Source organism: Balaenoptera physalus (assembly GCF_965194825.1).
Source record: "Balaenoptera physalus genome assembly, chromosome: 12".
Taxonomy (NCBI): Eukaryota; Metazoa; Chordata; class Mammalia; order Artiodactyla; family Balaenopteridae; genus Balaenoptera; species Balaenoptera physalus.
In genome coordinates this window covers 52,602,900-52,628,208 of record NC_138897.1, presented here as the reverse complement: position 1 = coordinate 52,628,208, position 25,309 = coordinate 52,602,900, and the positions used below count along the sequence as shown (strand labels likewise).

The 25,309-nt window shown below is 38.2% G+C and overlaps 1 long non-coding RNA gene across 1 annotated transcript; it reads left to right on the top strand.

The window, feature by feature from the left end:
* The first annotated feature begins 8,869 nt into the window (after positions 1-8,869).
* Positions 8,870-24,840, top strand: LOC309639227. Its single transcript, XR_014251534.1, has 2 exons — positions 8,870-12,802; positions 13,149-24,840. It is a non-coding gene; the product is annotated as an uncharacterized lncRNA (long non-coding RNA).
* Positions 24,841-25,309: the final 469 nt, after the last annotated feature.

The window sequence follows — 25,309 nt, the reverse complement described above, 5'->3', positions numbered from 1 at the left end:
GCTCACGGGCCCAGTTATTCCGCGGCATGTGGGATCTTCCCAGACCAGGGCTCGAACCCGTGTGCCCTGCATTGGCAGGCGGATTCTCAACCACTGCGCCACCAGGGAAGCGCTAGGTGTTTGTTTTTACAAGAACAGATTTTGCTAGTTTTAGGGAAGGGTGGATGAGGACTGCCGAGCTCACTGATGGCTGACTCTTCCATGAATGGAAGGGACTTAGCGGGGGGAAGAAAAGACAATGTGAAGATAAAAGAGTCCAGTTCCTTCCTAAAATCCTTGTCATACTTATAGGGCCCCCGAGTCTCCCAGCTAACTCATATTTGACCATAAGCTGTGTCGTAGCTGTGAGACAAGACTCAGAATTCCTGGAGGAAAGAGGTTGATACTTCCTTCAACCTTCCAGATATAACACACATGGTCCTTTAAAATCTAGAGTGATCTATCTAAAAACAAACAAACAAAAAACTAAGAAAGTTAATAATTTGCTTCAAAATCTCCTTGAAATAGGCTGGGGATAACTGGAGGATTGGATTGTACTGGAGGGAAGTTGATTAAAGACAAGTCAAGGATCTGACCAGGTGTTTTGTTTGGTCTTCAGTGCATGTGGCTATTTAAACTAAAATTGATCACAGTTGAATAAAATTAAAAGTACACTTTCTCAGTCATTCTGGCATATTCCAAGGGCTCAATAGCCACATGTGGCTAATGGCTACTGTATCAAATGTACAGATATAAAACGTGTCCATCATTGCCGAAAGTTCTATTGGCCAGCACTGGACTAGATTTTCACAGACCAAATAGCCCACCAGGAAAGGTCTTTCTGCCCTGAACAGACCTCACCTCTGACCTGGTGCCCATACTTACTTTTCTTTTTAAAGTCACGTTACCACTGTATCTACAGAGTCCTTACTGGTCACTTATCTTTTTATCACCTTAAAGGAGATAGAGTGAAATACAGCAGATCTTCCTGATCAGATAGAATAAAGCATTGGGATTTGTACTGAGATATGATTGCCATGTTTTTTCTTTTACTGGTGTATTGAAATATAATCACACAGGTTCCAAACTTTAGGAATCCCCCAAACCAGCAGCATGAATCTACATTTGAAATGGGGGGTCCCAAACACCAGACTGCTCGTGGTAATAGGAGCTTCTCTAATCAACCTATCAGCCATGCAGGCAAGTAAGCAAGCAAACGCTGAACAAACAATTATTTGCCTAGCAATGTTGGGGCACAATGGAGACAGAAGACAAGATTTGGTCTCTATTCTAAATGTATTCATTTGAGTCTGAGGAGCAGTTACCTGAGTAGAAAAAAAACATGGAATTAAGTTACATACAAACTTAAATGCGTGCTCTAGAGTTTTTACTTTCGATAGGAAAAGGCACCTGCCCAAAGCTTCAGGGCTCTTCTTTGGTGAGGTTGATGGCCACCAGGTGGAAATGAGTGTAGATATGCCAGAAGGCTTGAGCTTAGGTGGAGGGTAGAGGTAGAGGGTGAGCAACAGCAGATTTTGACAGTTTTTTTTTTTTCTTTTTAAAAACACAGAAATTCTTTCTTGAGGCAGTTGGTAACAACACTAAGATGCTGGATCTGATGTGTAGCATAAGATATATTTAACTTTTCTATTTACAGAAACACTGAAAGATAGCTTTCCCACTGGACAAAATTCTTTTGTCTGTATTCCTCAGGCTTTTCGATAATTGAAAAAACAACCAATCAACTAACTTTCCAACTTTAGATCAAATGCGAGGAAATCAATGGTGCTCAATTGGAGAATGAGAGGTCCCTAAATCATACAGTTCTCTGTTTTTTCAGAAAAATAGATGCCTGTATAGAATTATCACCACTGTGGCATATATGAAGGAAAAAGAAAAGAAAGTAAAGCCTATGAAGAGATTTCATAACAAAAAGAAAGGATAAATAATACATACATAATAAATAAGTAGATACATATTTCATTGTAGTTTAATCAGTATAAAATTTTGAAACCAATCAAGTTTTATAAAACATTATACATATGACAATACAGAAAAGAGATGACATAAGGTGATAGAGATGAAAAAAATGTGTGGGCCAAGAGATATAAAGTAATATAAAGGTTAAGTACAATAAATAAAATGTTATAAAATTTATTAAAAAGTGGGAATAAAATTTTTGCCTGTTGTAGACAAAGTAAAGAATAGGACTGACGTGGCAGAAGATCAAAAATTACATAAAAGATTAACTTAAGATGTTGCCTAAAGTGCATAGGACAGCAAAAAGAGGTGCAAACAATTAATGGAAAGATGATAAACACAAAAGATAAACAACAAAATATGGAAACTTGTTGTTTTCCTAAAGAAGAATCATAACAAATGACCTAAAAGAAAATGCAAAAATATTATGAGAGAAAACACCCAGAATAAACTTACTCTGTAAACTCATATGGCCCATGAGTTGTCAAATTTAAACGAAAAGGAACTGAATGTAAACACATTCTGATAAAAGTCTGTACATTTAAAAATAAAAAAGAAACTACAAGCATCTAGGATGAAGGAAAAAAAAATTAAATACAATGAAAGAAAAAATACCTGGGTTTCAAACTTTTCCAAAACTTATAAAGAAGACAAAACAACAGAGCAAGAGCTATCGCAGAATTTTCCAACACTTTTGCAACATGGCCCCAGAGGAGTGAAATGTGGCATGTTTAGTGCTCGGGGCTGTTTGCAGTCAGGTGACTAGTGTGGTAAACCTACTGCCAAGGCGTTTGCTCAGCCAGCCTCAGGCTGAGGGTGTTCCCATCCTGTTACCATTCCTAAACCCATTCTTGACATAAGGGAATTTAAGGGAAAAGGTTGTGATGTAAGAGATCTGGACCCAGTCAAGTTTCCATATTCACTGGGAAAAGTAAAGGGAAAGACTAAAAAGCTAGCATTCATCCTGTTCTGAAAACAAACAGCTATTAAGCAATTTAAAGTCACATTCAAGTTCAGTGAGGCACAATTAAATAAACATTTTAACAAAGAATTTGTAAACCGTGTTCAGAAAAAAAAGATGGAAAATTGCAAAATTACTATAACAAACTTGTAATGATAAAATAGTTTAAAAATGATAATCAAGGTTTAAGTACAGATTCTTAAAAAAAATGAAAGCACGGAAGGGTAGAAGTGGAATAAAAAAGTTTGGTAATTTTCTCATTCTACGTAGAAGAGGTCAGGATAGGCCCTTAAAATACTAATATTCATAAATAAAGATATTTGAAGTTTAATATTTTAAAAATGCAAGCTTAACAGTTATTAAACAAAAACAGGATGTTTACCTTTAAAATGAAAAGGAAAAAATTAAATAAAGTATAATGTAAAGGAAGCACAATAAATCAAAAGCATGAAACTAGATTAAAGAAGACCAGACATATTAATCATGAAAATACATTTAAATACTTTGAAATTTTCTATTAATAGGCAAATCTCAGACTGTGCACAAATATCAAAACACAGATGTCATTGGCAGCATAATTTTGCTATTAAAAAGCTCAAAATCTATTCAGAAGAGAGATAAAATTTTAAACACACCATATAAATCAAATAAATATGTATATTTAAAAATAAAAACTGGAAAAAAAAGAACATATGAATTCAGATGCTAGGAAAATAATAAAATAAAACTAAAGAAAATAGAATGAAAGAATTAATAAAATTAAAGACAGGAATTAACGAAGCATTGCTGAATTTTTTTTTTTATTCCGTCTTCATTGTGTATCAGGGCTTAGAGGACAAACATGGGTCAACCGTCGCTAGCCACTCATCTGCTTTCCTTCTCTGTGTGAACCACCTCTGTAGGAGATTCTAAATTTAGCTCAAGAGATCAGGATCAAAAAGGGAAAAGAAAAATGCCACGGCCTCATCGGCACTCCCGCTATCTCTCTATCTTTTGACAGCAACAAGTGACGTCACCCAGCACTCACCTGCGCATGACAGTTTCCAGCCGGGACCACTCACCTGCGCATGACAGTTGCGAGCAGGAGCCTGAAGGCGGAAACCGCTTGTTCTGCCAAAGCTTTTTTTCTTTCCCGCATGAAAGGCCAGCTGGCTCCTAGATACAGATGTGGAATTACAGCACGTGTCGAGGACTAAGCACAAGCCTTTCTAACAATGCTTTCTAACGATGTTACAGAGCCGTTCCTTGCTTCACTGCACTTTTTTTCCAGACATTCAAAAGTGGTTCTAGAACTCCAGAAATGTGAGTCTCTCTATCCAGTCCTGAGCGCTCACACACCACCCGGGAGCCTCCTGCCTCAGACAAGGGCCTGGACAAACCTGTCTCTCCCTCGAAGTCTTGAGACTGGGCACCTTCAGAAGGTTGCAGGTGTGTGCGGAGTTTGTGTCCGTAGTGGAGCTGGTGGGAGGAAAGCCCGGGGGTGTTGACCTCCATCAGGGTCAAGTTATCCAGCTTGGTGCGTGTCACCCGTTGTCTCACTAGGCTGTCGGCAGACGCCCGGAGCTTGGCTAGCGAGTGTCCAGATCTCATCTGCTTTCGGGATGTTGTCCGAAACCTTATTTAGCAGGAGTTTGGTAAGTTCCCCTGGAGTAAGGGCTAGGTCTGGGGGGAACGTTTCTTCCTTTCCTTCACGATCCTTCATCTTCTCCAACTTTTCTGCGTCCGTCCACTTGGGAGGAAGCAGCCGACCCTTCTTGGGTTCGGGTTGATCGCTCGCCACAGAGGCATCTGCACTGGGGAGCCAGGGCGGAAAGGCCCCAGGTCGCTCCCAGTGAGGTAGATCTTGTCCAGGCTGAAGTTCGGGATAATGGGGACCAGCTCCTTCTTAGCCGCAAATTCCAGGTGCTTGGCGGCGCCCGTGGTAGGCCCGGGACTCGCCCTCAGCTCCCAGGAAGATGCGCAACAGTGGCTGCTTTCCTGCCACTTTCCCGCCACCGTGCAGGACCCGCCCCCTGAACTATTTTTAGAGTTATTTTATCCCTAAAACTAAAAGCTGATGCTTTTAAAAAAATCAGTAAAATAGATTTAACCTTGGCAAGTCTGATTTAGTGAAATATGGAATACATCTATTTAAAATTAGAAATTGGAGTTGTTTTAGTTATCAATATTGAAGTGATTAAAACATTAAAAATAATGGGTAAATTGCGTGGCAACAAATGGAAAAATCCAGAAGAGTGGATATTTTTCTAGAAACTATATGCAGGAAGTTGAAAAGATCATGTGTACATGAACAATAAAAAGAATAGGAGAAGATAATTCAATTACTATTTTTTTTAAATAACAGGGGGTAAAATTTCTTCATTAAAGAATCACAAACCCCGAAAACCTTAAAAAATGACTGGCAAATTTGATCTAATAAAAAATTTAAGACTTCTACTAAAATATCTCAAAAATAAAGAACAGGAGAAAATGTTGGCCACACATCAATAGATAATGGATAAATATGCATAAATATAAAGAGCAACTATGGATCTAAAGGAAAAAGATAAACAGTTAAATAGGAAAATGAATAATGGATATGAACAGGCGATTCATTATTTTTTTATTAATTAATTAATTAATTTTTGGCTGCGTTGGGTCTTTGTTGCTGCTCGCAGGCTTTCTCTAGTTGCGGCGAGTGGGGGCTACTCTTCGTTGCGGGGCTCAGGCTTCTCCTTGTGGTGGCTTCTCTTGTTGCAGAGCACAGGCTCTAGGCATGCGGACTTCAGTAGTTGTGGCACACGGGCTTCAGTAGTTGTGGCTCACGGGCTCTAGAGTGCAGGCTCAGTAGTTGTGGTGCACGGGCTTAGTTGCCCCGTGGCATCTTCCTGGACTAGGGCTCGAACCTGTGTCCCCTGCATTGGCAGGCAGATTCTTAACCACTGCGCCACCAAGGAAGTCCCAATTTATTGTTGAAGATACACAAATGGTTGATAAACATATGAAAATTATTACACTTCTAAATGCAAATTAAAATAATAAAGACACTTTTCTTCCATAAGGTTGACAAATTTGAAGTAATTGATAAGAACTATTTTTGGCCAGAATGTGAGCAAACACTGTTGATGGGAAATAAATTGCTGAAGTCTTTGATAATGGACAGAAATTTTACGTAAAGACATCATTGGATTGGTGTTTGCCTGTGTATGTGAGTGTGTGTGTGTGTATATACACATATACATATGTATATATAATTATATACATGTATATACCTAGGTCTCATATATAACATATGAAAACATATACCTATGTATATGTATTTTGCATTTATATGAATTTGTGGAAAGTAGAATAGAAGGATTCACCCTGTGATTTCCTCTGAGAAAAGGAACAGGGGCTGGTGTGGTGGTAAATGAGGCTTTCACGTTATACTTCAAATACTAGGTGTTTGCCTGATTTGTTTTGTTGTGTTTTTTAACAAAGAGAAATATAATTTATTACTTATTTAAGTAAAAATGTAACTTCTTGCAAAAGAACGAGTGGAGGTGATTTGTATTCTAAGGGCATAGAGAAGTCATTTCAAGGATACCCCAGTGGATATTTTGGTTATGAAGTAGATAGCTGTGAAATATTCTATTGATTAAATTGGTTAGCAGAATAAAAATTTTAGGACTGTCTCACGATGATTTGAAAGAGCCTAAAGCTGTGGTGCATTTTCCCAAGTCATTAAAACTCTTTGTACATTTAATTTAAAATGACTACCTAACATTAGGTAATATTTCTCTGTCATTCAATTTTAAGTTTCTTACAATTTGCCTTTTAAAAACCTCCATCCATGAAGGGTCATTTTTGTGTGTATGTTTGTTGCCGTGTCTATTTATTTTTCGGATTGAAACACTATAGCCTGTAAACTCCCGCACCCCACGTTTCAATGCCATGTATTTTCTTAGGCTATTAGGAAGATGTTCTTGTGGAGAGCTCCTTGGACTGAGAACGTCCTTTCTGTTTTTATGTGAAATACTCAAAAAAAGGCCTTTCTGTAGTTGCTGTTCTGTCTTTTATAGATATGTGTAGATCAGAAATATTTTCTGTCTTCAACTGCATTCTTCAACCCTGAGTCATGTAGGCCTGTCAGATTCAGACTTGTCATTTTGCCTTTATACGACTTTTCACGACTAGCATCCTTTGGGCGCCTCTACCCTCTCTCTGAAGCTTCACTCTCTTTTTTACACTCAGTGTTCCTGCTCCACTCACCTTAGCATGTATTTCCAATAGTGTTCCTTGAGAGTAAAGTTTTTCACTTCTGAGAATGAGTATTTGCTCTGAATGTCTCCGGAGCCTACACTGACAAAGCTGTGTTTGATCTTCTCACATTCAGAAGCTCTGTTTGCTCGCTGTGAAACTTGTATCCTGTAAGGACATTTAGGTTGTTCCCAGATCCTTTAGTCCCTGCTTCCATAGGGTTATCTCATTTTGGTTGTGATTATTTTGGAGTAAGATTTGGTTCCCATGGCTTGTGGTATAAGTGGGTGTCACTCTTTCACTCCTCAGTGCTCCAACCACATAGTTGTTATGCTATGCAGGGCACACAGCTCTTGGTGTTTGGGCCACACTCATGCCTGTCCTGAAGTTCGTGGGGATTCCTTGTTCCTAGCTTTGTAGAGGATATTGTCCATAGTTTTGTTTGTTTTGTCTTCTTTAACACTCCTGATTTATTATTTAGGAGGGTTTTGGGGAATATTTAAAAAACTATACTGCTGGCATCATCACACTGCACAGTTGCTGGTTTATTTGATATCAGGAGGCTTCAACTTCTGTTTATGTAGTGAAATCATTTCAGTATTTTCATCACCAGCTTATTTAGAAATGTGAAAATAAGGGTATTTTGATATTTTAATTTTAGCTCATGTCTTAGCTTTTTTGGAATGTAGCATTGATTGTTGATTTTCTTTCTCCCACTACCTAAAAGGCCATGTGAGGGCGGTGATACTGTCTTATTCATCTCTGTGTTCGCATCACCTGGCACCTACAAACAAATGCTTGTTGGAAAAAAATGAATAAAATTTTTATAATTCATTATTATTACTGTAATTCAGTAAAGTTTTCATTTTTGGTCCACCTATGTAAACTGCTAGTGCTTACCTCTTCATACCTCTAAATTTCTACCCTCCCCTTTTCTGCTTTCTTTTTTCTCCTTAGCAGGTGTATTACTATCATGTTATATCTTTTTTTTTTTTTTTCATTTACGTCCTTAAAATCTTTTATTGTTTTCCTGCTGCTTATAGGATAAGGTCAAATCCCCCTTGCATGGCAACTCAGTCCTCCCTGATCTGGCCTGGCCTGTGCCTGCTCCTGCCTCTGGCCCATCCCACCTTCCCTGACCCTCCATCCGGTCTCGGTGCTTGCATCGTCTGGAAAGCAACGCATTCTTTCTGTATGTTCCTGCTTTAAATTTTTACTTGTTTATCTCCTGTTTACCTCCATTGTCTTCCTGGAGAAATAGCATAAATACCCCTCCCCTTCATACTACTAAGTGAGTATTTCCCTTTCAGGTCAGAGAATATTGTCATTTTTTTTTTTTGAGATTAAGTTTTTTATTTTATTTTATTTTATTTTTAATTAAAAATTTTTTTAACATCTTTATTAGAATATAATTGCTTTACAATGGTGTGTCCATTTCTGCTTTATAACAAAGTGAATCAGTTATACATATACATATGTCCCCATATCTCCTCTCATTCAGCTCAATATCAAAGAAACAAACACCCCAATCCAAAAATGGGCAGAAGACCTAAATAGACATTTCTCCAAAGAAGACATACAGACGGCCACGAAGCACATGAAAAGCTGCTCAACATCACTAATTATTAGAGAAATGCAAATCAAAACTACAATGAGGTATCACCTCACTCCTGTTAGAATGGGGATCATCAGAAAATCTACAAACAACAAATGCTGGAGAGGGTGTGGAGAAAAGGGAACCCTCTTGCACTGTTGGTGGGAATGTAAATTGATACAGCCACTCTGGAGAACAATATGGAGGTTCCTTAAAACACTAAAAATAGAATTACCATATGACCCAGCAATCCCACTACTGGGCATATACCCAGAGAAAACCGTAATTCAAAAAGACACATGCACCCGAATGTTCATTGCAGCACTATTTACAATAGGCAGGTCATGGAAGCAACCTAAATGCCCATCAACAGATGAATGGATAAAGAAGATGTGGTACATATATACAATGGAATATTACTCAGCCATAAAAAGGAACGAAATTGAGTCATTTGTTGAGACGTGGATGGATCTAGAGACTGTCATACAGAGTGAAGTAAGTCAGAAAGAGAAAAACAAATATCATATATTAATGCATGTATGTGGAACCTAGAAAAATGGTACAGATGAGCCAGTTTGCAGGGCAGAAGTTGAGACACAGATGTAGAGAATGGACATATGGACACCAAGGGGGGAAAACTGCGGTGAGGTGGGGATGGTGGTGTGCTGAATTGGGCGATTGGGATTGACATGTATACACTGATATGTATAAAATTGATGCCTAATAAGAACCTGCAGTATAAAAAAACAAACAAAACAACTAATACTAAACTTTCATTGGGTTATTTGTATGGAAATATGTTAATATAAATGTTTCAGACATTACATGAAATTCCTAAAAATCTTATATTTGTATTTGTATGGAAATATGTATGGAAATATGTTAATATAAATGTTTCAGACATTACATGAAATTTCTAAAAATCTTATATTTGTATTTGTATGGAAATATGTATGGAAATATGTTAATATAAATGTTTCAGACATTACATGAAATTTCTAAAAATCTTATATGTTCTGGTATAATGTTATAAGTAATAATCCTAGTTATTACTTTAAAATGTATATCTCAGAAATAACTAATTTTCTTGTCAACTGCATTATTATGAACTTTCATCAGATTTTTTACCGTGGTCATTTTTAAGTCTTTTGTCATTTACAGACAGTTCTGGGTGTACTCTGATGATTTTGCAAATATGTTCCTGTAAAAGGGTTTCATCTTCAAGAAATTCATGGAAAAGACTCTGACAAGTACAGGTTTCTGGTAACTGACTGTACTGCTGAACTGAATGAATAAGCATTTTCAGAACTCTGATGAAAAACTGATGAACTCATAAAAGTGCTAACAAAAGATCAAGATGAAAAAAAACAATTAATTACATGGGACTGAGTGAACTGATGAGGATGAGTATAATTTTTGTGACTTTCTGTCTGAATTAAAAAAAAAAAAAAAAAAAAAAATCCCACAAGGACTCAGAGGCAAAGAATATACAAATCAATTTTCACTGCAAAGTAAAGGAGCTGTTACAGTGGAGGATTACTGGACTGAATGTCAATATTATGACATAGTATGAGTGTGTTTCATGTTTGGTAATTGCAATCATTGTTGTTTTTGTTGTGGTCATCCATGTACAATGCTTGGTGTCAGTCTATTTATCTCTTGTAAAAATAAAATACAGTGTGTGTGTGTGAAAAAAAAAAAAATTTTTTTTAACATCTTTATTAGAATATAATTGCTTTACAATGGTGTGTCCATTTCTGCTTTATAACAAAGTGAATCAGTTATACATATACATATGTCCCCATATCTCCTCCCTCTTGCATCTCCCTCCCACCCTCCCTATCCCACCCATCTGGGTGGTCACAAAGCACCGAGCTGATCTCCCTGTGCTATGCGGCTGCTTCCCACTAGCTATCTATTTTATGTTTGGTAGTGTATATATGTCCATATCATGTTGTATCTTACTTATCTTGTTTATTTTGTCTCTCCATCCTCACCGCTGACAGGAATGTGAGCTTCCTGAAGGCAGGAATTTTACCTGTTTTCTTCACTGCTATATCCCTAACATCTAGAGAAGTATCTGGCAAAGAATAGATATTCAATAAATAATTCTTAGGGTGATTTTCTTCTTTCAGAATGAACTTTCATAATCCTCATTCTTACACGTGTGAGGTGTTATCAGTTGAAATCATGGAATTTCTAGCTTTTCAGAAACATCGCTGAAATTAATGAAAAAAACGAAAAGTGAGATCATATATTTTTATAAGCATATCTAATTAAAAGAAAATAACTCATTAATTATAAAAAGAAATTTTGTATCATTTGCAAAATGTTAATTTATTTTAACAGAAATGCTCTAAGTTTAAAAATGAAGATGTTGATTTTTCCTTATAGTACCACTTGGTTTACTGCCTGCTTTTGGAAAATGGCTGACCATAACAGTTTTCTTTTTTTTTGTACTCAAGTGTTTCATTAAATGTTTCATTGGGTGAACATATCATAAGCATGTTAAAAGATTCCCATGTTATGATAAAATATATCTTATTTGGTTTTAGCAAGCAGTGCACAACTATTGCCTGTTTTTTCTTCTGTCGTGTACAACTGTACGTGCAAGTTCCTTGAGGCTGGTATTGTGTTGTAATAGCTTTTCTGTCCATGGCAGCTGGCTTAGAAACAGTTTATAGTATGTGCTTATTAAAAGTTTATGAAAGAAATTAATCTCCATTATAAGTCCTTGATATTACCCATGTTTTAAATGGATTGAAGTCAGTGATTTAGCCAATCTCTTTATTTGAGCTAAAATGAAATGTTGCAAAGTTACACTAATGATATTGGCCATGAAAATACAACTATCAGATCTCCAGCTGGTGGAGCATAATTGACTGACAGCACTAGCAGCTGCCCCTCTGGCCCCCCCCCCATCATGTTTGCCTTGAGACCATACTTCCTGGTGGGCTGCTCCCAGCCAATGACTGACATAGTGGGGGTACTAAGGCAGCCCCTTCCTATGAGATATAGAACTCCTTTTATGGGTTGACTTGAGGAGTCCCCATCAACCTTGCTGAAACTTTTGAAACTGTGTTGCAGTTGGAAACTCCTTCTACCCAATCATCTTCCCTTGTCTTCCTTTTCACAGGTGTCAGACCTGCATCTTGCTCCCCCCCCAATAAATCTTTTGCACATATAACCCCATCTTGTCAGCACATCTGAATTCATGCAGAATGCTCACTAACAGTTTCTCTTCTCTTCCTAGATAGGTCACACGAACGTACAACACAATGCACATTTGATACACAAACTGATATTTAACTTAGATCCATTGTTATCTGGTTTACAGCTCATACCAAATAATCATAGAGGCATAACAGTGTAGAAAGATAACATCTGTGTCTAAATCATCCCTGACACCAGTATACTATCTTTGATGGAAAAATTGGTACAAAAACAGGAAATGTCAATCTACCCATCTAGTCAAATTCTATTGCTGTGGTTCAATGATAAGAGATTTCTCAGGCTACTTGAACGTGAAATTGAAAGGACTTAAGCTTTAGAATAAGAAAGATGAATTCATAGGAAATTATGTACATGGCAGAAATCCTGAGGCTTCATGGAGTGACCAGTAAATTAATTAATTAATTAATCAAAATGTATTTTTCCAAATATCATCTTATGAAACCATCTGATCTAGTCTGAAGTATAATGACCCCATTTCATAGACTTTCTTATAAATTCTTAAATTAGTGGACAGTAAAGAGAGTAATGAGATTAACAACAACTAAGACCTACAGTAGGATTTCTTTTATATAGATTGTGACTTTTCTGATATGTCAAATAGGAAAAAGAATCTCTGAATTCATACTAAATATTCTTTTCTTTCACATTTATTTCACTTGGCATTATTTATATAAAAAGGAAACAAACACATAATATTTTAAAAACCCTATAAAACAAATAAGCAAAATAACTCCTTTGGATCCTTTTATTTTATAAATACAACCTTTGAAAATATAAAAATAAGCCATAGTGAATATGAATTTCCTTATAATTTTCTCCTTTTTTTTTTAAAGGTTTTTAAAAAAAATTATTAGCACCTTTAATTATTATTTATTTTATTTTATTTTATTTTGGCTGTGTTGGGTCTTCGTTTCTGTGCGAGGGCTTCCTCTAGTTGCGGCAAGCGGGGGCCACTCTTCATTGCGGTGCGCGGGCCTCTCACTATCGTGGCCTCTCTTGTTGCGGAGCACAGGCTCCAGACGCACAGGCTCAGCAGTTGTGGCTCACGGGCCCAGTTGTTCCGCGACATGTGGGATCTTCCCAGACCAGGGCTCGAACCCGTGTCCCCTGCATTAGCAAGCAGATTCTCAACCACTGCACCACCAGGGAAGCCCAATTTTCTCCTTTTTTGAACCTCAGTCTCAAATGGCTTCTCATTTTGGAGTGGAGGTGAACATTGGATGTATTGAAGCTAATTATAAATGCTAGGTGAGATTTATCAACCTATGGAGCGACCATATCCGTAGGGTGCAATTGTGTGGTAGGCCTGTGTGGTTTGAAATCTATCTTCAGTGATTTGGATACGGCCCCACCTCGGCACTGGGACACATCACCTGCCCACCGTAGGGAGTGACCAGAGTTGCGTTGCCAGGTAGCGTCAGGCCCAGGCTGATGGCCATCCTCCTGCTCTAGGGGTAGTGTTGAGAAGCAGTTCCATCTCAGTAAATAACTGAAGCAAATGGTTAATAAAAGGAGAAAATCTGGTTTACTTTACCACTCACAGTGGACTTTTCTACACCCAGGTTTCATCTGCTTAGCTTGCAGAAATGAGACATGCCACTCTTTGTAGAGGAAGCACCTACAGAAAGTGGGAGTGGGTGGGATATTGACATGTAAGAGAGAAAAAGGAGGTGTGACAAAGTGTTTTGTTAAGCCTGGATCATTTGACAGGCTCAGAGGTTATGGCAATCAACAGACTCTCCTTCCACACTCAGTAGACAGCCATCTTCTTTCTCCTCTGCCAGATACTTATAACCTTCGTAATCAAATTCGAATTTATTGGTCATACATTCTCTTGTCTAGTCTCATTCAATAACAGGTCTTTATCTGCTAGTTGTTCCAAGTTCCATCCAGTTTCCCATTGCTTTCCAATATATGTTGTCCCCACTATCCACTTCTGTTTGATTACAGCCATTTCTGCTCTGATTGTAATTTTTCTGCTGATGAAATTAACCTTTTACTCCAAACAGTGTGTCCTAGTGACAACGCATCAGCTCTCTTTATTTCTTCACCACTTGTTTTTATATTTTTTCCTCCTACCTTGTGAAGCTGACAAGAATTTCTATTTATAAATGAAACCTACTTGGTTGCATGACTTGAACTACTGTCAGGTTCTGACTCTAATTTGGACATCATGCATGAGGGAAATGTATGTTATATTTTGTACAAATCTGAGTTGTGCTGCAATGCAATGGTAGAGAATGAGAACTAATTGGGGAGAGGTTAAGATAGTGAAGCAAAGCTATGAAATGCTACTGTTGCTGATGAAAACAGGTGTTTCATTCCTTTATTAAAATGATGTTCTTCTTACTTTTAAAACAGGTAATAGAAATGGAATCGCCTCTAGCAACCTCCTTTTCCTCTCACTCCTTTAACATTTAAACATCCTGTGCTTCTGTAATGGAAGACAAAGCCTGTTACTTGGCACAAAACAGGAAAGGCAGGACTTCAAATTATGAATAGGTTTATTTTCTCCTAAAAACCTGCCTCTTCAACATTTTAGAAATATGCCTACTCATTCTTCATGGTGCTCATATCTGGCATTGATCTTTAAAACACAAATCCGCTTGCTAGAGTTTTCTTAAAGGAAAGTAGAAAGAATGACACATGAGATAATGCCCTAGATTGCTTTTCTATGTAGCAGGAGCCAGCATTCTGTTACGAGTTTTGGCTGCAGTATGGTAAAGTCTGCTTGCTTTCAATTATTCAAACCCATTTGTGTTTTTCATGCCAAGTTGGATAGGTTTGTATTTTTATTTTTCCCATTCAGAATGAGGCTCTTCGGATGAACTGTATCATCCCTAGGCTACTGCATGGGAAGGTAGCTTCTAACACCTTTTAAAGAGTTCATCTACTTCAAAGCAAGGAGTCTCTTCTTGTTGCTTACTAGATAACCCTACCCTTTTTGCCTCTTGACTTGCAGCAACCCGTGCGAGGGGCTCTCACCCAATGATGCCATAGTCAGTAGATTTTCTTTTAGAAAGAAGAGTATTACCTACAGCAAGCTCCTTTTCACAGAAGTAATTTCATGGGGCACAATCTATTAGCTGACAAAGTATAAACAAAAAAAGAAAAAGAAAAAAAAAATTCAAGAATTGATTAGTTGATTTAGACCCCAGCAGGCTCTACTGCTGTTCTGTGTGTATTCCCAGCGCCAGCCAGAACCTCTGCTAGCCCACATTTGTTATTTATTTATTTTCACCCCGAAGCACTAGCACTGATTGCAACAATTGAGTGACTTGGACGGCAAGGTGAACTGTGAAATAACAAAGTCTCTGTCTGGCTGGTCATGTGGATAATACCGAATAGCGCCAGCCAGCTCCTGCCTGTGGCTATGTCAGCTGAGCTATCCAGAAACATTTTTTTCTCTCATTGATTTTTAAAAAAAATTTCTATAAAACCAGGATTGGGACCCAGCAGGTTTGGAATGATGCCAGCATCCCGTGGAGTCAGAAGAAAAGGCTGAGAATAGGAAGTATATTGACACAATTTATTGGACAAAGTGCAATAGAGGTGACAGAACAAGCTACTAAGGTGTTTGTTCTGTGAAGGCTTTTTAGGACAAGAGATTTGGGACAATGAACTACAAATGGAACTGGTGGTCAGGGTCAAAAGAAGTCTCTTTCAGCTCCTTTTGATAGAACAACTACTTTTGATTGCTGGGTAGAATAAAATCTTTGCATTCTCTGTTAATTTTTTTATACTGTTAATTGCTAAAAACTATTCAAAATAGCAGAATTTCCAGCTGTTGTCTTTGAATGAAATGACCTTAGGAAACAATTAACTGTCGTATTCTTCCTTTGCATCCATGATAGTTCCACATAAAAATTAAAGACCTCAGAATATGTTCTCTTCTTTGCAAAATACCTTAAAATATGCCTTACGAATAGTATAACATGTAATACCTAAGCTACTCAGGCTGCCTTATAAAGGGTTTTATAAATAAACATATCTCATGTTATACTAAATTGATGTAGCTAAAAGTCTTGCACTGTCTTCTGATCCAACTCCATGCTGCCTACCCACACAGCAATGTGTAAATTTAAGAATCCATACTGACTTCCCTGGAAAAGCTCCCATAAGGACATTTGGCCAGATCTTTCCTGGTGAGCAAAACTTCTTCTGTGTGTACATTGGGAACTTTGAGAAAAGCACAGATATAAAACAAATATTTGGGGGGTGTTTAGTTAAGAAAACAGTGATCATGGAAACCCAGCACGTGTTAACAAAGAACAAGTCACGGAAACAACATCTAGTTTACCTTTTTATTATAGATAATGGGGCAGATAAATTACATCCTAGTTGGGCAGAGTATATGATCCAAAGTGTCAAGATAGCCTTTTGAGCAAAAAGAATGTACAAATATTAAGAAAAGTCTAGCTGGTTGAATGATCATAGCCTAATAGTAGTGATTAATGGATTAATAAACCAGAGGGGACCTATAAAGCTATTTAATTCAGAACTGTTTTGTTCTAACCCAGTTAGATATTTTTAGTGATAAGTTCAATGCTTATCAAATTTTCAGGTGATTTATAGTTAAATGCTAGATAAAATTAGTATGTTTAGAAAGATTTCTATAAGGAAAAGTTTGATTGAAATTAATAAAATTAAATTAACAGAGATGGTGTAAAGTTCTACATTTAGGAAAAAAAAAAAATAATTGCATGAGGTCAGGATTCAGGAGGCCTTCCACGGCAGGTATAGTATTTGTGAAAAAGTCCTTTAGGTTTTATCTACATAGAAGATTCATATAAACTATCAGTGTGATGTGTCTGCCAGAAAGGCCAGTGCAATCACAGAAGTGGTAGAAGGACTGAAGGGACATAGGTATCCATATAAGCTCAACTGCACACTTGTAGAATCCCTTTGTCACAGTCGAAGGGACACAGATGAGTTCGAAATTATTCCAAGGCATGCAGAGTGAGTTATAAGAAATTTAAAAGTCTTTCACTATTTATTTACTCATTTAACACTAATAATGTTTCCTAGTACCTACTATCGCCAACCTCAATGTCAAGTATCCTTTTGTAATCATTGCTTTAATTGTCATCACAACCCCTTGACATGTAGTTCGTATATTCATTATCATTTCACAGATGAGGAAACTGAGACTTAGAGTGGTTAAATGATTTTCTCAAAGTCACTGAAATACTATGTGGTAAAGCTGGAAATTTATCTGACTCTGGTGTCCCTTGCTTTAACCACTGTGCTATGTAACAAAAAGAACGCTACTCCCTTCCATGGTTACTTCAGAGTGTAATGCAGGGCTGTACATTCAAGGTGCAATATACTCTGGTCCCAACCCACCTTTCCAGATGACTCCTTGCTATATCCTTCAATCCATCCACTGCTCCAGCCCAGCTAGATGAATGTTCTGTTTTGTCTCAGCCCCTGTCCTTTGATCTTGCTGTTTACTCAAGCTGGAATAGCATCATGCCTTGGCACTCCTGCTTAACTCCAACTTAAATGTGACTTTCTTTATGAGGCCTTCTGACTCCTTAAAATAAATGAAACAATCCCTCCTCTAAACCTCCACAGTTTTTAAATACATACCTTTTGCAACTAATAATACTTTTCTTCTAATACTCTTTTTTGTACATCCTTTAACTCTAATAAATAGTAAGCAGATTGACAACAATGGCTATGCCTTTGCCTTGTTTCTCAAAGGCATCAGCTTAGGCTTGTGGCTTACACCTATTAGTGGTTCAATAAGTATTTATTGAATGAAAGAGTAACATGGATGACTGTGGTGGGTGGCCTGGGGAGAGAATACTCTCAAGAATATCACGAAGGATTCTGTTAGGTGAGATACCTATTGAAATACAGGTTGCTGTCTATTAAGTTGATCTGAAATCTGAGAAATGTTGGGGGTGGGACGTTATTTAGTGCTTGTATTCCAATGGAATTGTCTTTCAATAGAATAAAATTTCATCTCATTTTGTCTATCATAACTGGGCCTATTTGGAAGCAGTTTGAGTCAGACTGGGGAAATCTAGAATTGGGAGTTTAGGTGTCAATTTTGGGGATTGTCTTAGAAAGCATAAGTGGATTTCCCTGGTGGCGCAGTGGTTAAGAATCTGCCTGCCAATGCAGGGGACACGGGTTCGAGCCCTGGTCCGGTAAGATCCCACATGACGCGGAGCAACTAAGCCCGTGCGCCGCAGCTACTAAATCTGCGCTCTATAGACCGCGAGCCACAACTACTGAAGCCTGCGTGCCTAGAGCCCGTGCTCCACAACAAAGAGCAGCCCCCGCTCACTGCAACTAGAGAAAGCCCGCACGCAGCAACAAAGACCCAACACAGCCAAAAATAAGATAAATAAAATAAATAAATTTATTTAAAAAAAAGAAAGCATGAGTTGGCAGACGTGGTGGAGCTGGAGGAAGTGACAGATTTCCAAGTACAAGCATGATGAGATATGAGCACAGAAACCAAATCTCAAACTTGGCTACTAAACCAAATGGAAAAGATGCCTTTTGCACATGACAAATCAAGCTGGAAGAAGAATCCAAGATTTATGGTATCCAACCAGGCAAGGATTTTCATATATTCACTGTATAACATAGGGTAAGACCATATGTTTTGAGTGTCCGGGTTTAATTCCCAGTTCTGCTACTTCCTAAACGTGTGACCTTTAACAACCTACATAATTTCTCTGAGGTTTATTTTCCTCACTTGTAAAATGAGAATAGGAATTTGTACTGACTTCATAAGGACTAAACTCATTAATGTACGTAAATTGCTTAGCACAGTACCTTGCGCATAGTAAGGGCTGCATAACTTTTAGCTATTGTATTATTATTTATCTATATGTATTTTGAGTGGCATATTTTTGGTAATAAGGCATTAATGATATGTCCAGGTTAAAAATATCTGCAGTCACTTTTTTGAGTGTATTGTGGCTTGGTTGTTACTAACATCATGACCTCAAACAAGTCAACAAAACACTATGGCACAGTTTTTTTCACCTATAAAATGAACATATTAACTTTCATATGTACCCTTAGTATTGTCTTAAGAATCAAAAAATACAATGCTTGGGACTCGTTTTGTAATCTAAACAATGCTACAGAGATGGAAAATGTTTAATCATTCAACAGAGAGCTACTGAGCCCCTCGTATGGATTCAGACTGCAGAATAGATAAAGGGAAAGCATCTGAGGACCCTGGGGGGGCTTGTCGGGTGCTGGGGGGACAGCTTCCCTGTGGTCTCCCAAGGCTGTCTGTGGTAGCATGATCCCGATTTGGCCTTCCACCTTCTGTATATTGTCAGCTCATACATGGGGAATCCATTTCTCTAGCCAAAGGTGCACATTATCAAAGCTCCTGAGACTAATTTATGAAATCAAAATGCCAACTTCTTACTCCACAATATGAAAACACAACTGCCATGCAGGCTGGAATCAGCACTCAGGCATGCCTGTCACATTTTATCCTCATCAGCAGAACTACAGAGGAAGCCAAGCTATAGCTAGAAGGGTTTGGGTGTAAATCTGGAACTTGAATCACAGGAAGTGGAAGCTTTGAAGGTTGACCTAATGCAGTGAATCTTCACAAATGTGTCAGCACTGCAAAGGGGCTACAACACCTGAAAACGCTCAGCTAAGGTTGCCTCTTCCTGGGTGTGTTTTGGAATTAGTGCTTCCAATGCTCACCTCAGTGATTCCTTGTTTTTGCTGACATGGCTGACTAGTGTTTTCCTCTGAAGGATGCTTAACAAGTGAGCTAATAGAAAATAAAAAGAAACTATCTGTTGTTAACATCTCCTTTCCCACTTACACCTCAGGAAAGAGAGGCCAGCGTTGTAGAACCAAAGGTAAATTATCCTTTTGCTACTTCTTCTCCCCCAGGGGAAAGTTCACATTGAGGAGAGATAAGGGAGAGCCAGGCTAAAGGGAAAAAGAGTGAGGTGAGGGACTTCCCTGGCGGTCCAGTGGTTAAGAATCCCTGCTTCCTCTGCAGGGGGCACGGGTTCGATCCCTGGTCATGGGGAACTAAGATCCTGCATGCTGCGTGGTGCTGCCAAAACCAAACCAAAACAAACAAACAAAAAGGAGTGAGGAAGGATGAGGGATTGGGTGGAGGAGTTCTGAGAGGCCCCTGCCCTGGACCCTGGGTGGACAATCGGGGGTGCATGTTGGGTACCTGGGATGGGGTCCTATGCAGCCTCCTAAGAGGATAAAGAGGCGGTGTGACACAGGGATGCCTACAGCCTGAACATTAACCGCTGAGACCTCGAGACTGATGGTGAAAGATTTCTGTGGCCAGGCTTAGCGTGGAAACAGAAGGCTACTCTGCAAGCTCAGGTGGTTATCAACAGTGTCCTAAGTAGACTGGAGAGCAGGGCGTACCTGAATATTTTGGTCTATCTAAAACCCCTGGGGAAATTCCCTGGCAGTCCAGTGGTTAGAACGCCATGCTTTCACTGTGGAGGGCCCAGGTTCAGTCCCCGGTCTGGGAACTAAGATCCCACAAGCTGCGCAGTGTAGCCAAAAAAGTAAAACCCCTGGGACTCTCTCATGATCTTAGAGAACTGGAGAGCTCCATTCCCCCACAACAAATTATTAATAGCTAATTTTCAGTCAACCAGATATGTGTGTGTACGAGAAGGCTCAGAGTTGATTGATCTGATTTTGAAATAAAAAGATATATTCATTTCTATCTTTTGTTGATTTCAAATCTCAGTCTAAGAGGGCAGCCTTTATTTTATTTCCCAATTCTTTGGAGAAACCTTCTTGTAGAATACACGTACTGAAAACACAGAGGGAAAATCCCCAGTCCTGCCATCCAGGAAAGCACTGTCTTCTGGGGATGACATACAAATAGATATGTCATTGGGTCATGAGGATACTACTGTTAAATGTCATTGCAAAAATTATGTGTAGGGTACATAGAAGTTCCTATTCCAGAGCTGGGTGGGAAGAAGGGGCAAGTCATCGAAGGCCCTCCCAAGAAGAAGATGCCCTAACCCTTGTTTTAGGCAGAGAGCAGTTCATGAGTATGTTCCTGGAGGAGGCCACATTTGACCTTTTTCAAAGAAAGAAGTGGAAATGACTTACTCGGAGAAGGAATTTGCATGTAGAAATTCCACTGGGTTTGAGGCAGTACAAACATTTTGGAAGCGTCTAATTTGAATGAATAAAATCTCTGCAAATATGTATGAAAATGACATTTCCTCAGTGAGTTGTTTATCATAGTGATTTTATTTTTCTTTTGCGGGGATCCATCCATATTCTCTTATCCAGGCAACCAGCTGACCAAAGGTAGATAATCATGAGATGACTGGCCTGGATTATGCATGTTGTTTCTGATTAGGAAGCTGTCCATAGTCACTTGATCCCTTAGAAGTCAAAATATTGTTTTCTTAGCAAAGCACTAAAGATCTGAGCCAATCAAAGCACTTTCAGGATATAATTTACTTACCTGTTAGAATGTAGTGAAATAATTCTTTGTAATCATTATTTATTGATCCACGGCTTTATCTCCCTTTATTGTTCTATCTGTTGGAAGAACTTATGAAAATATAAAACAGTGAAGTGATGCAGAAACTGAAAATTAACTTTGAATCTTCTGAGTTCTGTTTTGAAACATTTTCCCTTCTTTTATAATGTCTTTTGAGTTGATGATGATGATGATTTTATTTCTTCAGTACTACTTATTTGCTCACTTATTCAAATTTTATATTGCTGCAAAACCAAAGGTTTAAGAAAAATTTTGATGGGTAAGCATTAAAAATTGCAGAAGTTAGTGAAGATGAAATGATCCACTTAGAAATAGTCAGGGGAGGGATGTAATTACAGAGGAGCTGATGAGATGGCAAAGATGCAGTATTTGATGAGGTCTTATGGCTGTTTAGTTTGCTCTCAGATGATCAGATATTTAAAAACTTTGTATTTGAAAGCTAGTAAGAAGAGCACAGTACGAAGATAGAAGTGTGGCATATACCCGTGATATACTCAGACTATTAGAAGGTCCAGACAGAGCTAGAAAATACTTTAGAAAAATGCTAAGAAAAATATAAAAGATGCACTTAAGGTCTGTTTGGAACAAGAAAAAATGCTCAACTTATATTTTTGTCTTCTTGGTCAAGAAGGCCATGGTTTTATGTCTCTGAGTGCATAAAAGCTAGTTCCTTTGCCAGGACAGCTCCTGCACTGTGCATCTTACCTAAAACAGCCTATGTTCTCTCTGATTCCTTTTTGTTCTCCTCTTATTGGTATTAAGTTAAATTAATGAAGATGTACCTCAGAGACAGACTGAATTCAGGGCAATTAGAGATTTCAAGTCTGAGAATTCTTTGCAATTAGCATATCAGGTATGATACGCGGAAGTAGCTATGGTAGGGCATGGGGAGCAGTGTGGGCCAGAGACGTGAGGGGGAAAGTACAAGATGAGGAGGGTCACGTCCTCAAGCATCCTTGGCCGAGGGTTTCTCCAGTTCTCCAGGGAGGAAGGAGTGTTACACAACCATTTGTGAATAAATGAGTGTTTTTTGTTTTTGTTTTTTAAGTACTTTTACATGCAATTCATTTCTATGAACAGTAGACTTGTCCACTTAAAGTTACATCAATAGAAATGGTGTCTCCCTCAAGGTAGTCTATGGCATTTCTCTTAGAGTGGTCTATGGTAAAATAAATTTGGGGAATCTTGGATTATATGAAGTTATATAAATTGGTGCGTGAGAGTGCGTGTCTAAGGGATTTCAATATATTAATAAGAGCATTTTCCAAATGTATTTCTCATAAAAACCCTGCCAATTATTTCTTGTGATTAGAATTCAGTGGAGTTCACTTTGGGAAATATAGGTAAAGGTACAACATTTGAATTAAAATTTCTCATAAATTGTTAACATCGTAATGTAGTACATGTAATAAAGGAAAACTCAAAGTATACAAAATATTATTTAATTCTTTAACAAATTACATATATTTTATAGAAAAAAAATGTAAAATGCCATTTCTTGGAACTATTGACTGTGAAATAACTTGGCTTCACTTTCAACCAGAAGTAGGAGAGAGCTGTTTATTGCATTAAGAAAAGTGTTTGAAGAAAATATGATTCCTTTTATTATATAGAAAGGGGTAAATTGCACAAAGAAACAAGTTTTCTTGTTTGATTTGAATATCACATTTTATTTCTGCTAAGTCATTCCAGTGACTGGTGTCTATTACAGATGAAGTGCCACAGTGCCTTTCTGGCCTGGAGAATTCTGAGAAAAACAGTCTGTAACACTCTTCCCACTGTGATGTTTTACAGAAATAGTGAGACAGACTCGGAGACAAACATACACACAATACGCAAACAAACAGCTATACACACATACAAGCCTACACTTATTTTGAAACACACATATTTTAAATATAAATAGTGTATTGTATAGAATGGGGACATTAAATTTCATTTAACTCCCTCCCCAACCTTTTTTTCTGAATTTATAAAATCCCAGTTAAAGAGCTCTCTCAGGCAACATTGTGCATTGTGGGAAGGACTTGAATGGGGCTGACTTCACTGATTTCTTGGTCTGTTTCGACTTCCGGAATGAATAGTCACCATATATACCCCCTTCACAGAGTTATGCCTGAAATAGGTGTTTATCCATGTCTGGACTTGCAATCCTTAGATAGACTCAGTCTGATTTCAAATATTACTTACAATTTCATGTGTTATTAACAATAATGGAATAGTAATGTATCTGATGTGTTATGATTTGATGTAGATTTCATCCTTTTCCCTCTTATTGGTAGTACTCTTTTAGGATCCTAAACAAACCTTTCTCTTTACCTTTTAGAAAATGCTTTGTTATTTGTTGAGCATTGATCACTGGTCCTGGCTCTCACGGAAAAAACGCCAACATTGCCCTGGTTTGCGGAATGTTTTCTGGAAGCACCTTTGGTAATGTCAGAAATGAGGTCATACTGTTCTGGGAAGAAAGTATTTTTCATGAACTTACGTTTCTTCTTCCGTAAGGCACTGATAATGGCAGAAAACAAGTCCTTGTCAAAGGTAAGACTTTGTAAAACTAAAAATTTTATAATAGTTGAATATGTTTTTAAAAAGCAGAAATTTTGAGAGAGTCTCATTAAGGTAGTTTCAGCTTTGTTTCAAATCAATTGCTAAAGTAATTGGTGATGCCCTTTCAAAAAGAGAAACAAAGTTTGCAATGTTTAACGTGATTCATCACTTTCCAGAGAAGGCAAAGGCAAAGTATAGTTGTTTTTTGTTTTTTTGAGTGTCTCATAATTGTAATTTACACATACGAATCCCACAGGCATATGTCACCAACAGATGGTATTTATTAAAAATGCACATGTATTCTTGGATGGTTTAAGTGTCCTTCTGCTTGAAGGCAAAGAAATGGATTAGATGACCTGTCAAGGTCATTCTACTTAACTTTCAAGAGTATGATCTGGAACTGTCCCACTGCTTAAAATGGGTTTATTTTAAATATATGTCCAGGTTGAGTGTGTTTGCTGCAAGTGACCCTATATACAACTTGAATCACACTACTAGAAAAAGCACAGTGGGGCTTCCCTGGTGGCGCAGTGGTTGAGAGTCTGCCTGCCAATGCAGGGGACACGGGTTCGAGCCCTGGTCTGGGAAGATCCCACATGCCGCGGAGCAACTAGGCCCGTGAGCCACAACTACTGAGCCTGTGCGTCTGGAGCTTGTGCTCCGCAACAAGAGAGGTCGCGACAGTGAGAGGCCCGCGCACCGTGATGAAGAGTGGCCCCTGCTGGCCGCAACTAGAGAAAGCCCTCGCACAGAAACGAAGATCCAGCACAGCCAAAAATAAATAAATAAATAAATAAATAAATAAATAAATAAAATAAAGGAATTCCTTAAAAAAAGAAAAAGCACAATGCATTGACTCGCTTATAAAAGGGTGTGGCTGGTGTTGGCATTAGCGACAACTGAATTCAGAGACTGGAATGTGTGAAGTCGGCTTTTCTTCTTTCTTCTCTGCTTCCCTCTGTGGAGTGCCCATTCTCTCATCAGCAGATAGACTTGGCAGGGAACATGGGTTCAGTAACCGATGCCTCAGTCACCAAAGAGAAAATACGTCTTTGCAGCCAGCTCTGATTAGGAATCTTGGGCAAGATTTTATTTGGCCCGGAGCAATCCATATAGCCAAATGATGAAGTTTTAAGATTGGCTTTCCTGGGTCATGGGTCTTTCACTGCCCATGATATTGTTCATACCAGGATTAAGAAAGACAAAAGGAGATTTCTAGGATCTTGAGACTGCCCCACCCAGCCTCCAAGCCAATGACTTCGCCATTACAAATGGTCCAGAGACAGTT